This window comes from Schistocerca nitens, chromosome 3, assembly GCF_023898315.1.
Source record: "Schistocerca nitens isolate TAMUIC-IGC-003100 chromosome 3, iqSchNite1.1, whole genome shotgun sequence".
NCBI classification, from domain to species: Eukaryota; Metazoa; Arthropoda; class Insecta; order Orthoptera; family Acrididae; genus Schistocerca; species Schistocerca nitens.
Genome location: NC_064616.1, coordinates 948,604,219 through 948,618,778, shown reverse-complemented (window position 1 = coordinate 948,618,778; position 14,560 = coordinate 948,604,219). Strand labels below are relative to the sequence as shown.

The 14,560-nt window shown below is 43.9% G+C and overlaps 1 protein-coding gene across 4 annotated transcripts in view; it reads left to right on the top strand.

The window, feature by feature from the left end:
- The window catches only part of LOC126249027 (vinculin), a 286,160-nt gene that overhangs the window by 51,998 nt on the left and 219,602 nt on the right, over nt 1-14,560 (top strand). The gene's annotated exons all lie outside the window — the stretch shown is intronic.

The following is a 14,560-nucleotide window of genomic DNA, read 5'->3' as shown; positions in this document are numbered from 1 at the left end:
CACAAACGTAAGCGAAATTGCTTGTTACACCTCAATACACTTTCCTGTCTCAGTAACACTAGCTGAGGTGCAGAGTGCTCTATCTTTTTGCGGCTCTACAAAGCCCTAATTCTGTCTTGTGTATGGTTCAGCATCACACTCAACATGTAGGTACTAGCCCTCATTCATCATTATGGGGTCTGACTTATGACAGGAGCCTTCTGAAGTAGTCCTGTGAAGAGTCTACTAGTCAAGGCTAAAGTCCCTCTGTTACCTATCAGACACCAACAGCAGCTACTGAATTACACTACATGCATTTGTAGCTTCCGTGAATATCCCAATTACTGTGTCCTTTTCTCTGGAAGGTAGCTCCACCTTCCACAACAGTGACTCAGAACTGGGTTTATAGTTGCTGCAGGCCGCAGTGTCTCTGTTCAGAACTGCAACTTCCTCCACTGTCGCCCTCAGGGGCTCAGCATTGATTTGCTGTGTACAGGCTTGGCAACCCTGGGGTTCCTGAGCTGGGGACTGGTAAGTGCCACCAATCCCCCTTCACTGTAAGCTCTGGGCATACTTCAGCAACCACCGTGTGGCAGTGGAATGTTGTGTATCTCAGGGAGCGGGGATATTGGCTTGACTGCCCAGATTGCGAGGACAAGATAAACCTCTACTTGAATCTCGAGGTGTGCTGTGCCTGATGGAATGAATGGCTGTTGAGGTGGAACAGTCGTTAGTGAGCAACCTCTGGGGAATCTCTGGGGAATCCTCAAAAGCGACTTCTAATCAAGCTGCGGGCCTATGGGGTATCGTCTCAGTTGTGCGACTGGATTTGTGATTTCCTGTCAGGAAGGTCGCAGTTTTTAGTAATAGACGGCAAATCATCGAGTAAAACTGAAGTGATATCAGGTTTTCCCCAGGGAAGCGTCCTGGGACCTCTGCTGTTCTTGATCTATATAAATGACCTGGGTGACAATCTGAGCAGTTCTCTTAGGTTGTTCGCAGATGATGCTGTAATTTACCGTCTAGTAAGGTCATCCGAAGATCAGTATCAGTTGCAAAGCGATTTAGAAAAGATTGCTGTCTAGTGTGGCAGGTGGCAGTTGACGCAAAATAACGAAAAGTGTGAGGTGACCCACATGAGTTCCAAAAGAAATCCATTGGAATTCGATTACTCGATAAATAGTACAATTCTCAAGGCTGTCAATTCAACTAAGTACCTGGGTGTTAAAATCACAAACAACTTCAGTTGGAAAGACCACATAGATAATATTGTGGGGAAGGCGAGCCAAAGGTTGTGTTTCATTGGCAGGACACTTAGAAGATGTAACAAGTCCACTAAAGAGACAGCTTACACTACACTCGTTCGTCCTCTGAATATTGCTGCGCGGTGTGGGATCCTTACCAGGTGGGTTTGACGGAGGACATCGAAAGGGTGCAAAAAAGGGCAGCTCGTTTTGTATTATCACGTAATAGGGGAGAGAGTGTGGCAGATATGATATGCAAGTTGGGATGGAAGTCATTAAAGCAAAGACATTTTTCGTCGTGGCGAGATCTATTTACGAAATTTCAGTCACCAACTTTATCTTCCGAATGCGAAAATATTTTGTTGAACCCAACCTACATAGGTAGGAATGATCATCAAAATAAAATAAGAGAAATCAGAGCTCGAACAGAAAGGTTTAGGTGTTCGTTTTTCCCGCACGCTGTTCGGGAGTGGAATGGTAGAGAGATAGTATGATTGTAGTTCGATGAACCCTCTGCCAAGCACTTAAATGTGAATTGCAGACTAGTCATGTAGATGTAGAATCTGCCGCACCACAGTTGTATAAGGCTTACTCAGGCATGCAGGGCTGTCTGAGTGGACCCTTATTTCCGTAGCTGCTCGTGGGACCTAGATGGAACCCTTGAAATCATCTTCTTCTCCTCCCATCAGGAAGGGTGTACCACATCGGAGTATTCACACCTATTCATCCAAAAGAATGAGAGAGGCTAGTCCTCCTGATAATAAGAATACTTTGGATTGCAGCAACAGGGCTCATGAAGTCATGAATAACAATGTGTTTGTGGTGATAAAGAGGAACGAGGGAACATTTGAAAAATTGTCCCACTTTTATATCCATAAGGGTTTGGAAGGCCTTGCTGGAACATTAAAATCTATAAAATGATTGTGTAATGGTTCATTGTTGGTCGAAACTAACTGCTCAAAGCAGATAGACCTTCTTAAGAAATCGCATAAACTGGGTGACGATGATATCATTGTTGAGATGCACACCTCTCTCAATTGCAGTAATGGCATTGTCACATGCCAAGATATCACTGACATGGACATAGCAGAACTGAAGCAAGAATGTGCATCCCAGGGAATAGTCGATGTGAAGCAACGAACTCGCAGGAATGATGGGGCAACTGAAAAGACTGCCACTTTCATTGTCACATTCAATTCTCCCACACTGCGTGAACATCTTATGATGGGGTTCCTTTGACTTAATGTTCAGCCTTACATTCCAAACACTATGTGATGCTATAAATGCCAGCATTTCGGCCATACAACCATGAGTTGTGGAGGTGAAGTGATCTGCGGGTACTGCAGAAAGGCTGCTCATGACGCTGGGACTGACTGCCCGTCTCTGGCGATCTGCATCAACTGCTCTGGAAACCCTCCAGTCTGGAGCTGAGACTGCCCTGTTTTTGCTGAATAACGCAAAATACAGGAGATAAAAGTGGCCAAATGGATCCCCAGTGCTGAAGTCAAAAAAGAATATAAGGCTACGAAACCCACTGTCTTTGCCACCTCATACTCTTCCATGGTGCAGAAGCCTATTCCCAAGGCAGACGCTTCGTCACAGGTGACGCCTAGTGTGCCTGTATCCACCACAAGCACCTGTACTTGCACATGTACATGTCAAGGGAAAAAGAGTAAGGACAAAGCCAAGCAGCTGCACTAAGAAGGACAAACAACAGTTCAGCAGTGAGCATCCAGAAGGTACAAGAAAAGTAGAATGTCTCTCAAAGCCCCCCTTTCCCCCTCATCCTCAAAGGGACGGGGTGCAGGGAAAGGCTGACAATGTTCAGGTCAAAAGCTGTCCCAACCACTATCAGACATTATTCTTTCCCGTCTGACTGATGCAGAGGATATCGTGGAGTTAGATGCCTTGGATCCAGGCAGCCTCTCCACTTCCCCTCACTCTTCAAGTGCTTCACCTCCCCAATGCAAAGATAGGAGTAAATTAAAACTGCACTGATGACATGGCTTCCATACTACAATGGAACATGAATGGGTTCAGGACTCATGTGTAGGAACTGAAACTCCTAGCACAGGCACATCCCTTGTGCTTTTGTTTACAAGAAACACATTTTAAAGGTACAGATGTCCCCGTGCTCCAGGGATGTACACTATACTGCAAGGACAACCTATTGTGGGAAAGGGCCAAGGGAGGTGTCACAGTGTGTTTCACTAATGTGCACTACTCCTCTGCTCTCCCCTTGGCTACTGACCTGTAAGCAGTTGCACTTCAAATCCATGTGTGTCAAAGGATCACTGTTTGCGCACTGTATTTACCTCCACAAGATGCACTATACTCTGAGGCTCTCACGGATCTTGTCACATGACTCCTGTGACCATTCCTCCTCCTGGAAGACTTCAATGCCCATCATGTCCTGTGGGGCTTGACCAATACTTGCCCTTGGGGTTGGGTTTTGGAGGGCCTGATGACATCTCATGAGCTGTAATGCATCCTCAGCACAGATATCCCCACACATTTCTCTACTGCTACTGGTTTATTCTCAGCCATCAATGTCTCTTTCTGTTCTCCTGCCCTCGCTGACTCTGTTCTGTGGGAGGTCATCGATGACATTCATTCCAGTGACCACTTCCCAGTCCACCTTCACCTACTAAATGGCTCACCACCTGAACTTAAGCCCCCAAAATAGATAGTCAGCAGGGCTAACTGGATGAGTTTCAGCCAGTTGGCTGTGTTTGAACACTGCGACAGCATTCAAGGATGGGTGGACCATATTGAGTGATCCATCATGTCGCTGATCTCTCCATCGCATAGTCCTCAGGTCATCTTCGACCAGTACCTTGGTGGACAGATGCGTGCCATTCCGCGATTCGGGAAAGGCATGCGGCTCTTCGACATTTTAAATGCTGACCGACAGCAGACAACCCTAGGTCCTTTCGAGTCGCAAGGGCCAAGGCTCGGCGCGTCATTAGGGAGAGAAAGAAATCGTCATGGCAATTGTTCCTGGACCCCATCAGTCACTCCACTTCTTCTATAAAAGTATGGAAAGCCATCTGGAGGATTTCCGGTAACCACAGCCTTTTAATGATAGCAGCAGTGCTGAAACAGGTGTGCCTCCAAACAACACCTAGAGACACTGCTCAGACGCTGGCCAAACATTTTGCACAAACTACAGCCAATGCAAGTCAGGATCCTGCATTTCGTCGCTATTGTGCGACTGTAGATAGGGAAAAGTTGGACTTCAGGTCCAACAGTTCTGAGGGCTACAACTCCCCTTTCGCCATGTCGGAGCTCAAATAAGCACTGACTGAGATTCGTAACACTGCACCCAGTCACGATCAAATACAGTACTGCACGCTTCAACATTTGCCAGCGGCATAAAGGAAATCCTCCTTGAATGTTTTAGTCTAGTATGGCGGACAGTCAACTTCCCCAACTCATGGAGGAAGGCAATTCTGATCCCTCTCCTCAAAACAAGAAAGGACTGCTCATGTCCCAGTGGTTACCGGAGTGTCATCTTAATGAGCCTGGAGCAAATGGTTAACCATTGTCTGGTCTGGTTGTTAGAGACCAGGCAACTCCTTAGCCGCTCTCAGTGTGGGTTCCAAAGATTTCGGTCCACTGTCGACAATCTGACCCTCCTAGAGGCAGCTATTCAGCAGGCTTTCCTCCATAAGCATCACTGTATCAGCATATTCTTCGATATAAGTAAGTCATACAGTACTACTTTAGACACTGTATTCTCACACAGCTGCATCAATGGGGCTTTCGTGGCTACCTCCCCATCCTCATATGGTCTTTCCTGTCCCAGCGGTTTTTTAGGACCTGAGTTGGTGACAAGCTGTCTGATTGATTTGAGCAGGAGAATGGTGTTCCTCAGGTCAGAGTTTTAAGTGTTACCCTCTTTGCCATATCCATCAACAGCATCACATCTACGGTAAGGAGTCCTGTACAGTGCTCCTTACATGTAGACGATTTTGATGTTTTCTGTTCCTCCTCCAATGTTGCAATGGCGATCCGTCAGTTGCAACTTACAGTGCGGAGGTTAGTGGAGTGGGCTGCAAAGATGGGTTTCCAGTTTTCTGCAGATAAGTGCATGTGTGTTCATTTAATCGTTCTCTTTGTATTTTTAATTTGGATGCCTGGAATATGGGGGACACCATCCTACATTTTAGAGACACAGTGCGGTTCCTTGGCCTCAGTTTTTACTCCCGATTCTTGTTGTTACCACACCTACGAGACCTGAAAGCCAGAACCCTGAAGGCGCGGAACATCATCAAGTGCATTAGCCACAGGTCTTGGGGAGCAGACAGGGTGCATCTCCTTCAGTTTTATCGGGCTTTTGTGCATTCACAGCTGGTCTATGGTTGCAGGGTGTATGTATCAGTGAGACCCTCTTACTTGCGGACCATTGACGCTGTCCATCATGAGGGGTTTCGGCTGGCCACGGGTGCTTTTCGGACCAGTCCCATACCTAGTATCTGTGTTGAGGCGGGGGAACCAGCACTTACCATCTGACGCCAGCTCCTCGTGGTGTGTCAGGCGTGTAAGTTTGTTGTAGCCCCAACATCACCCACACACCATACTGTTGCTTGTCCAACTCCGGAATGCCTTTTTCCCAGCTGTCTACAAGACACAATGCCAATTGGGATATGCATGCAACGTGTGCAGGAGTCACTTGGTGTGGAGCCAGTATGACCCCAAACCCAGGATTTTAACTGTCTGCTGCTCTGGTTACTGGAGAGGCCCAGAGTGATTTTAGATTTGGTGCGGTACAGGAGAGAGAGCACTCCCGCTTCCATTTTTAATGCAGTATTCTCTGATATGTTATCTGAGTACCACGATCATGTAGCTGTTTTTACGGATGGGTCTAAGCAATGGAGCTCTCTTGGTTGCTCTGTTATTTCCCCAGATCGTGTCCTCAAGGTCAGACTGCCTCCAGAATTTACTGTCTTCGGCGCAGAATTATATGTGATCTTGTGAGCATTGGAGCAGATGAGATGTTCTCCTGGTGTTAAATTTCTCGTCTGCTCAGATTCTCTGAGTGCCCTTTACTTTCTCCAATATTTGTAGTCAGCAGATACAGTAACCCAGAATATCCAGGATGCCCTCCTACAACTACAATGACTGGGGAAGGAGGTGTCTTTCTGCTGGATACCTGGGCACATTGGGACTGCGGGGAATGAAAGGGCGGATCAAGCAGCCAAGGAAGCGTGTTGTGATTGTCTAGTATTTCGGTGTGCTATCCCCCTGCATGCTATCACCTCTCTGTTGGGGTACAAAGTCATGTGTCGATGGGAAGACGAGTGGCTGGCAGTGACCAATAACAAGCTCTGTGTCATCAAGCTCATAACTTGGCCATGGAGTCTTTCCTTCCAGCAATGTCAATGGGATGAGGTCCTCCTTAGTCACCTTCGTATAGCCCACAGCCATATAACACGTGGATTCTTACTCCGGTGAGAGGACCCTCCAGTGTTTGGTGCTTGTGGCATCCAGATCATGGTGCAACACATTTTATTGGACTCCATTTTACTTGCCGACCAATGGACTGCAGCGAATTTGTCGGTGGGTCTGCCATCTATTTTACGTAATGATCAAACAAATGTGGTTAAGGTTTTAAAGTTTTGTGGACTGTCCAACATTTTTAGCAAGATTTTAGGGAGATGTTCTTAATTTGCCAAAGGGTGGCTGGCTCACCCTAGTTTTTTGTAAGTGGTCAGCCAGTCATATTTCCCCGTGCTTTTCTTTTAGTTCTTCTGTGTTTTGTTTTCTCTGTGTTTTAACTTCTTGATTAGCTCTCTTCCCTCCTAACTGGTTTTAGTGTGTGTGACAGTGCATGAGATGCAGAGTGACTGTGTGGTCATTTTGAGTGAATGCGTGTACAACACTTTTAGTTCATCTCCACATTTGTTTGTTTTCATAAGTGTAAGGACACTGATGACCTCACTGTTGGGTGCCCATCAGATCCAAACACATACACTATTCCACTGTGCCTTCTGGTCTGCCTCCATGGCTTGTGTGGCACAGTGGTTAGCACACTGGGCTCGCATTCGGGAGGACGACTGTTCAATCCCACATCCGGCTATCCTGATTTAGGTTTTCTGTGATTTCCCTAAATCGCTCTAGGCAAATGCCGGGATGGTTTCTTTGAAAGGGCATGGCCGACATCCTTCCCTAATCCGATTAGACCGATGACCTGGCTGTCTGGTCTCCTCCCCCAAACAACCCAACCCCCCCCCCCCCCCATGGCTTGTGCCCCAACCTTGGATGTATCTCAAAGTATTGTTTGGTCCAAAAGATTCCACTGAATTCACAATTTTTTGCCACTGGTTCTTGACTGTCCTTGAGACGTCGATGGAAAACAGGGTTTGCTTATGTACATGCACGCTGCAGTGAACTCCTCTCTCTGCCAAATCACAGGGTTGTATTCAGTGCTGAATTGATGGCCATTAAACTAGCCCTTAGCCGTGTTCGTTCATGCACTAGCAAGAGTATCATAATCTGTAGTGGCTCCCTTAGCAGCCTTCAGGCTGTAGCCCAATGCTACTCTCCCCACCCACAGGTTTCAGCTATCCAGGATATTGTCTCTGACCTCCATGAAACCGGATGGTCAGTCATTTTCATTTGGCTCCCAGTCATGTTGGGATTTTGGGAAATGAATGAGTTGACTGGTTGGCCTAGCTGGCCACCAGGAAGCCGATTCTAGAAATGGGAGTCCCAGAACTGGACGTTCAGTCATTTATACGCCATAGATTGTTGGAAGTCTGAAACTCAGAATGGACAATTAAGGAGACCACAGCCATGTGGCATTCTTTCACGTGTGCTTCTTGCAGGGAGTCCACTGTCCGCTGTCGACTCCACATTGGCCACACTTGGCTGACATGACGATCCCCGTCACTGCCAATGCAGAGCCCATCTGATGGGGCCCCACTTACTCATAGACTGCCCTAATTTGGCTGCTTTGAGGTGACATCTTAATCCTCCAGACACACAACCTCTGGTGCTAGCAGACAACACCAAAGTGGCTGACCTGGCATTACATTTTGCCCACATAGGTGGTTTCTATTCATCCCTGTAAGGTAGGGCTTTTTGGCTGCCTTGACTGCCAGAGAGGGGCTGGTGGGGCACCCTTTTCTTGCCCCCGCCACCGCTCCTCCTCCTCCTCCCCCTCCTCCTCCTCCTCCTCCCCCTTTCCCAGGGGTCTGTTGGTGGTCCTTGCTTGTTGTCCCAGCCTGGACTACCCTTCCCACCTTTTTATTCTCTGTATTCTTTTTCATTTCTCAGTTTTACTGGTTTGTCTTGACTGATCTTTTGACAACTTGACTACTCAGTCTTTTTTGTGAGCTGTTATGTCTGTTTTTAAATATTGTATTAGTTACACTGAGGCTTTCCAGGATTTGCCTTTTGCCTCCTTCCTGTGACGGCCACGTCTGGTTTGCCACTTAATGGACGAAGGGACTGATGTCCTTGCAGTTTAGTCCCTTTCACGGGAATAGCCAGCAGCAGTTGCTTCTACCTGCTTTTGTATAACTTGTGACTCCTTTCACATCCCTGAAGGCTCATCTTCATGATGGGATTGACACAACACTATGTATGTATGAATGTATGTATGAATGAATGACTAGATAGAATATAAGCACAACAAACAAAAACAAGTCACTCCAACCACCACCACCACCACCACCACCACCACCACCACCACCACCCCAGGAGACAGCATGCTAATGCCTTTTAACATAGCATCTAGTCCTGATGAGGATCCTAATTCAGGGAGGTTGAAAATCAACATTTTTTTTTCAGGTATGCATTTGTTGATTATCAGATCCCATAGTGCTACAAATTTGAAGGGTTGTTGATTGTTACTTTCCACCTGCTGATCCAAGTAGTCTCAGACAGTGCTCTATTTTTAAAATAAAGTTCGGAGGTACTCCATACTAGAGATAATGGAGTGACAATTACTGAAACTTCGAATAAAGGTCATGTATTTAACTATTGAAGTACATTATAATTAACATTACCTAGCACTATCACAATTTCCAAATTGATATCAGTTCATTGCTGCTGTAGACTTCGTGCCTTCTTGCTTTACTCTTGGCATCAGTAGCAAGATGTCTGCCTTTCATAATCCAAGAGCGTACATAACCCATAGATTGAAACAACTGCAGTGGAGGACCAACCAATTTGACAGATACCAGATTGTTGGTGGTAGAAAGATGGAATGAAGCTCTTGTAGGTGTAATGATGAGATTCATTTGTGAAAATTCTTGTTCACATTAATTAGTAGATATGGGAATACATTTCAGCGTGTTGAGAAGAGAAATGATGGATGTTCACATTTTCTTCTCCATCAAATAGTCCTTAAATCCTCTAAGTGTACCTCTCTCTGGAAGACCAAAATGACTACATAAGGTTTTTATATTTGTCTTACCATATGTTGTTCCAGGATTTTCAGGCCAAGTCAATGAGTCCAACACTTGCGAACATTCAGAGGTAGCAGTATCTTCTGTCTGCATAAGATGATACTCCATCTGCTGCTGTAAACAGTATAATTTGAATAACATCAGGGAGACGCTATAACCCTGTTTCACTTCCTTCTTAACTACTGTTTTCCTTTCATGTTGTTCTATTCATACAAGTGAAGTCTGGTTTCTGTACAAGTTGTAGATAAGCTTTCACTCCCGTATTTTATCTCTGCTACCATCAGAATTTTAGGAAGTGTAGTTCATCCATCATTGGCAAAAACTTTCTCAAATCTGCAAATGCTATAAACATAGGTTTGCCTTTCTTCGACTTACCTTATAAACTAAGTTGTGAAGTCAGTGTTGCCTTGTGTGTTCTTTCATTTCTCCAGAACCCAAACTGATCTTCCTGGTGTCAGCTTCTACCAGTTTTCTCATTCTGTCATCTGCTGTCTTTGTAATGGTTAGTTAGTCTCATGTTCCACTCCCTTCATGGGAGCATGTGGAGTGGCAGCCACATGGACCCTTCGCTAAGTGTGACATTACTTCCACTTGTATCAGGCTTCTGTTTTGTTTCCTATCAGCTTTCCATGGCCAACTCTTGTTTTGTTCTGACACCAGGTTTGGAGGTGTGAGGGTCTCTTTCATTTTTCCATTTTATATCCAAATGGGGCACCTACCTATGGGAGGTAATAGTAGGAACCTGATGCCTTATAGGAAGAGGAGGGATCCTCAATGGGTAAAGGACCATTCCTTACAGAAAAGTCAGCCACCCAATGGTCGGTGAAGGGGAGCCCCTGGTGGTAATGCACAGGGATGACTTCTGTGCCATGAAAATGTCGAGCACATGTGGAAACAGGACTACCTCTATGATGATGATCAAGTAACAGACACTGACTGGTCAAAGAATGGCTACTTGGAATGTACTGAGTCTTAATAGAGCAGAGGTGTTTATAAACTTGAAAGACCGACTGAAAAAGTGCCTAATAGGATTAGCAGCATTAAAGAAGATTAGGTGGAAGGAGATCTGTACCTTGGATTTTGGTGACTACAGAATGTTTTCTACAGCAGTGGTACAGCTAATCTATGTAACCAGTTTCCTGGTATACAGGCCTTACAAGTTGGCAAAATCAAATTTTAAGGCCGTAAACAGTGGGATGTCCATACTGAGAATAAAAATGAAAGTCTTCAATTTTCTTAACTAAATCATGAAGTCAGTGTTGCATCGTGTGTTCCAACATTTCTCCAGAACCTGAACTGGTCAGCTTCTACCACTTTTCTCATTCTATCAGTGTCTGCTGTCTTTCAAATAGTTAAAATCAAACTATGGAAAATCCAGGATGGAATGTAACAATATTACGAAAAGGGTTGTTGCTACTCATCATATAGCAGAGCTGCTGAGTCTCAGATAGGCACAACAATAAGATTGTTAGAACGTGAGCTTTTGGGCAACAATGCCTTCATCAAAAATAGACAAAATACACACACACACACACACACACACACACACACACACACACACACACACACACACACCTAAACGCAACTCTCTCACACGTGATCTCAGTCTCCAGCTGCTGAGGCCAGACCAGCAGCCAGAGATTGTGCTCATATGTGTGTGTGAGTTGCATTTGCAAGGCCTTGATGGCCAAAAGCTCACGTTCTGACAGTCTTTTTGTTGTGCCTTTGGAATAGTTAGTTAATTTCATTTTCCAGTATTATGATCATATTGAATGAAGCCTGAGTGTATTTTAATTGTCACTTATGCACCAACAAAGAAAGTATATGATGAAGCCTAAGAAACCTTTTATGATTAGCATGAAGTCACATACGATGCGATACTGAAAATGGTGTGAAAGTGATTCTGGGAGATATGAGTGCCGAGGTGGGAAAGTACATTCTAAATGAGGAGTGTAATGACAATATACTGAGGCTGGTTTAATTTGCTGTAAGCAAAAACTGTATCATAAATGGCAACGTATCCCAACAAAAGAATATCCATAAAGGGATGTGGAGATCTCCAGATGGAGACACTGTCAACCAGATAGATAATGTACTTACCCAAAGAAGGCATGGCTCAGGTCTTAAGGTGTGGAGGTGGGCTGATGTAGATTCCGACCACTATATTGTGATTGTCAAGTATAAGCAGAGGATATAAAAAAATCTTTAATCATGTAGAAATGGATAAGAAGTATAATGTAGGCCCAATCATCGCCAATGAGAAGGAAAAGGCAGAATTTCAAAGAGAAATGGATGGAGGGATGAGAGTGATTTTCATTGAAGAGCAAGCTAGGCCTGAAGAGCAGTGGCAACTAATTGAAAGAAGAATACAGCAGGTGATGGGAGTCAAGCTGGAACTGGAAAACAGAGTAAGACAAAGTGAGTGGCATGATGATAACCATGAGAAGGGCTATTGAGGAACAAAATAGCGCAAGGAAGAAGATGCTCTAGTGATGTACACTGGCTAGACAAAATTATGAAGAAATGATACGGAAAGCAAAAATTATTTGCAGAAGGAAAAAGAGTGAATTTGAGAAGAATGGGTTGAAAGGCACAAAGAAATGTAGAAGTGAAAAGGATGTTAGAAAAATGTTTAAGGGAATAAAAGAGAGAAAACAGGGATTGCAGCCCCGGTCAATGATATACAGGGATAAAAAAGGGAAGTTGAATGGTGATGAAACTAAAACCATAGAAAAATGAAAAGTATATTTTAAAGAATTATTGAAATCTAGGGAAATTCTGGAATTTGAAGAAGAGGAGCAGGTGGAGCAAGCTGGTGGCAATGAGGATGAGGAGGAACCAATGTTTGAAGAAGTGATTGTAGCTGTTAAGGAGATGAGAAACTACAAAGCTGTAGGGAAGGTAAGATACCAAGTGAAATTTTCAGATATGGTGACATAGAGATAAAGAAAATGTGTGAAGTGGTTCAGAAAATATAGAGAAGTGAAAAAAATGAGAAGCATGATAGAACAAATTCCATTAACCATAGAGGAATAGCTCAGGTGCATGCTGCCTTCAAATTACTGGCTAAGATACTGAACAAGAAACTACAACCATATGAAGAAGCCATGATTGGGGAATACCAGTGTGGTTTCAGGAAGGAAACAGCAACAATAGATCAGATGTTGGCTCCTTAGATTAATAATAGAAAAGTGTTATGAGTACAGTATAATGGTTCTCAATTGTATGTGGATTTTACAACAGTTTATATCGGTGCCAGCATAAATGGTCATTTCAAGTTGTTACAGAAGCGGGGGATACCTCAGAAGCTAATAGCAAATATTCCAATCTTTCAAGAATTTAAGTAAGGAAAGTCTGGATCACTGACATACATAACTTGGCTCTGGAGGCTGTCATGCAAAAGCTGCCAAGCTAAACATGTGGTACTATTTGCATCACGATGATTCAGAATATGACATTTGCAGATGACATAGGGAAATAGGGAATATTTGCTGGAAAACTATATAGTTTTGGAATACGAAGCAGCTGCACTTGGCTTGGTCATAAGTAAGGAAATTACAAAGTATACAATCAGCATCAGAAACAAAACAAGGGGGAGAGGTGTTTAGCAGTTTGAGGGGTTGGAAAGAGTAAATCAGTTTAAGCATTTGAGAGGAATGGTTATGGAAGACAATGTGGTACCAACAGAGATAAAGGCAAGAATAGCTGCACGTAACAGGTGCTATTACAGCTTCCTTAATGTGTTGCGATCCCCCAACATTTCAAGTCAGCTGAAGATGACAGTTTATAAAAAAAAATTATAAAACCATTTGTTACGTGCACAGGTAACACAACAGGGCAAAAATGCCCTTGAATGAATGGGAACATTAAGTAACATGCAAGATATATGGGGCAGTGTATGAAAATGGTGCTAGTAGAATTAGTACTTATGCAGAATTGTATGAACTTTATAAGAGTCCATCAATCAATGTAGATGTGAAGGCACAAATGTTACAGTGGTTAGATATTGTGTAGAGGAGGGAAGAACAATGAGTGCCAAAGAATGTGATAACTGCTAAGCCAGAGGGTAGCCACTTAGTGGCAAGCCTGAGATTGCGACAACTGGTGAAGTGATATGATAGGAGTTATTTGAATGAATGCAGTGTTTCAGGCTCTTAAAATCTGTTGCTGATGGATTGGCCTCAATATGTAGGAGTCAATATTTCATGTTGTATCTAATGGTACCACAAATTGTCTCACATAGTACATCCACCGGTTCCAAACATGCATCAAGCCTCATATGAGCTGAAAACCATTTCCTAGGGACCAGTCATTCTGTCCTGTTTGAAGTTACTCAGTTGTTGATATTGCAGATGATTCACTGATTGAGTTTGGTGTAACAGTGACCTTCTTGGCTGTACAAAAGAAGAGTAGGGTCAGCTACTAGGTCCATTTGTGTATAATTTCTTTCCAGTCTTGATCACTTTTTACTGGTGCAGTCCTATGCAGACATGCCAACTTCTGATTCTTGTGAGGGATTCTTTCTGGGCGTTGAAACTTTTATAAATGTAGCATATCACCCACAATTACTAATAAGGCCTAAATTAAATTAAAAGAACTTTCATTTCTGTGCTGCTTGAGTATGTTTTTGTGTTACATTTCACCTGTCGTAGTGAAACTCCTTGCAGTCATGTAGAGACTCTGATGAGATTTTGAGACAGCTGAAAATTTTTCTGCATTTGTGAATGTTTTACAGCAAATCTGATAGTATTTTTTGTGAGGGTCCGTAGTAAATATTAGTGTGTCACTAGTTTGGATACTAGTGACTGTGAGATCATGCAAAATGATATGTTGTAGTCTTCACATATAGCAAAGGTGCCCAAAGTATTTGAACTGTGTCCTGTGTATCATGTGCTTTGCATTACTTAGTAAAACTATAAG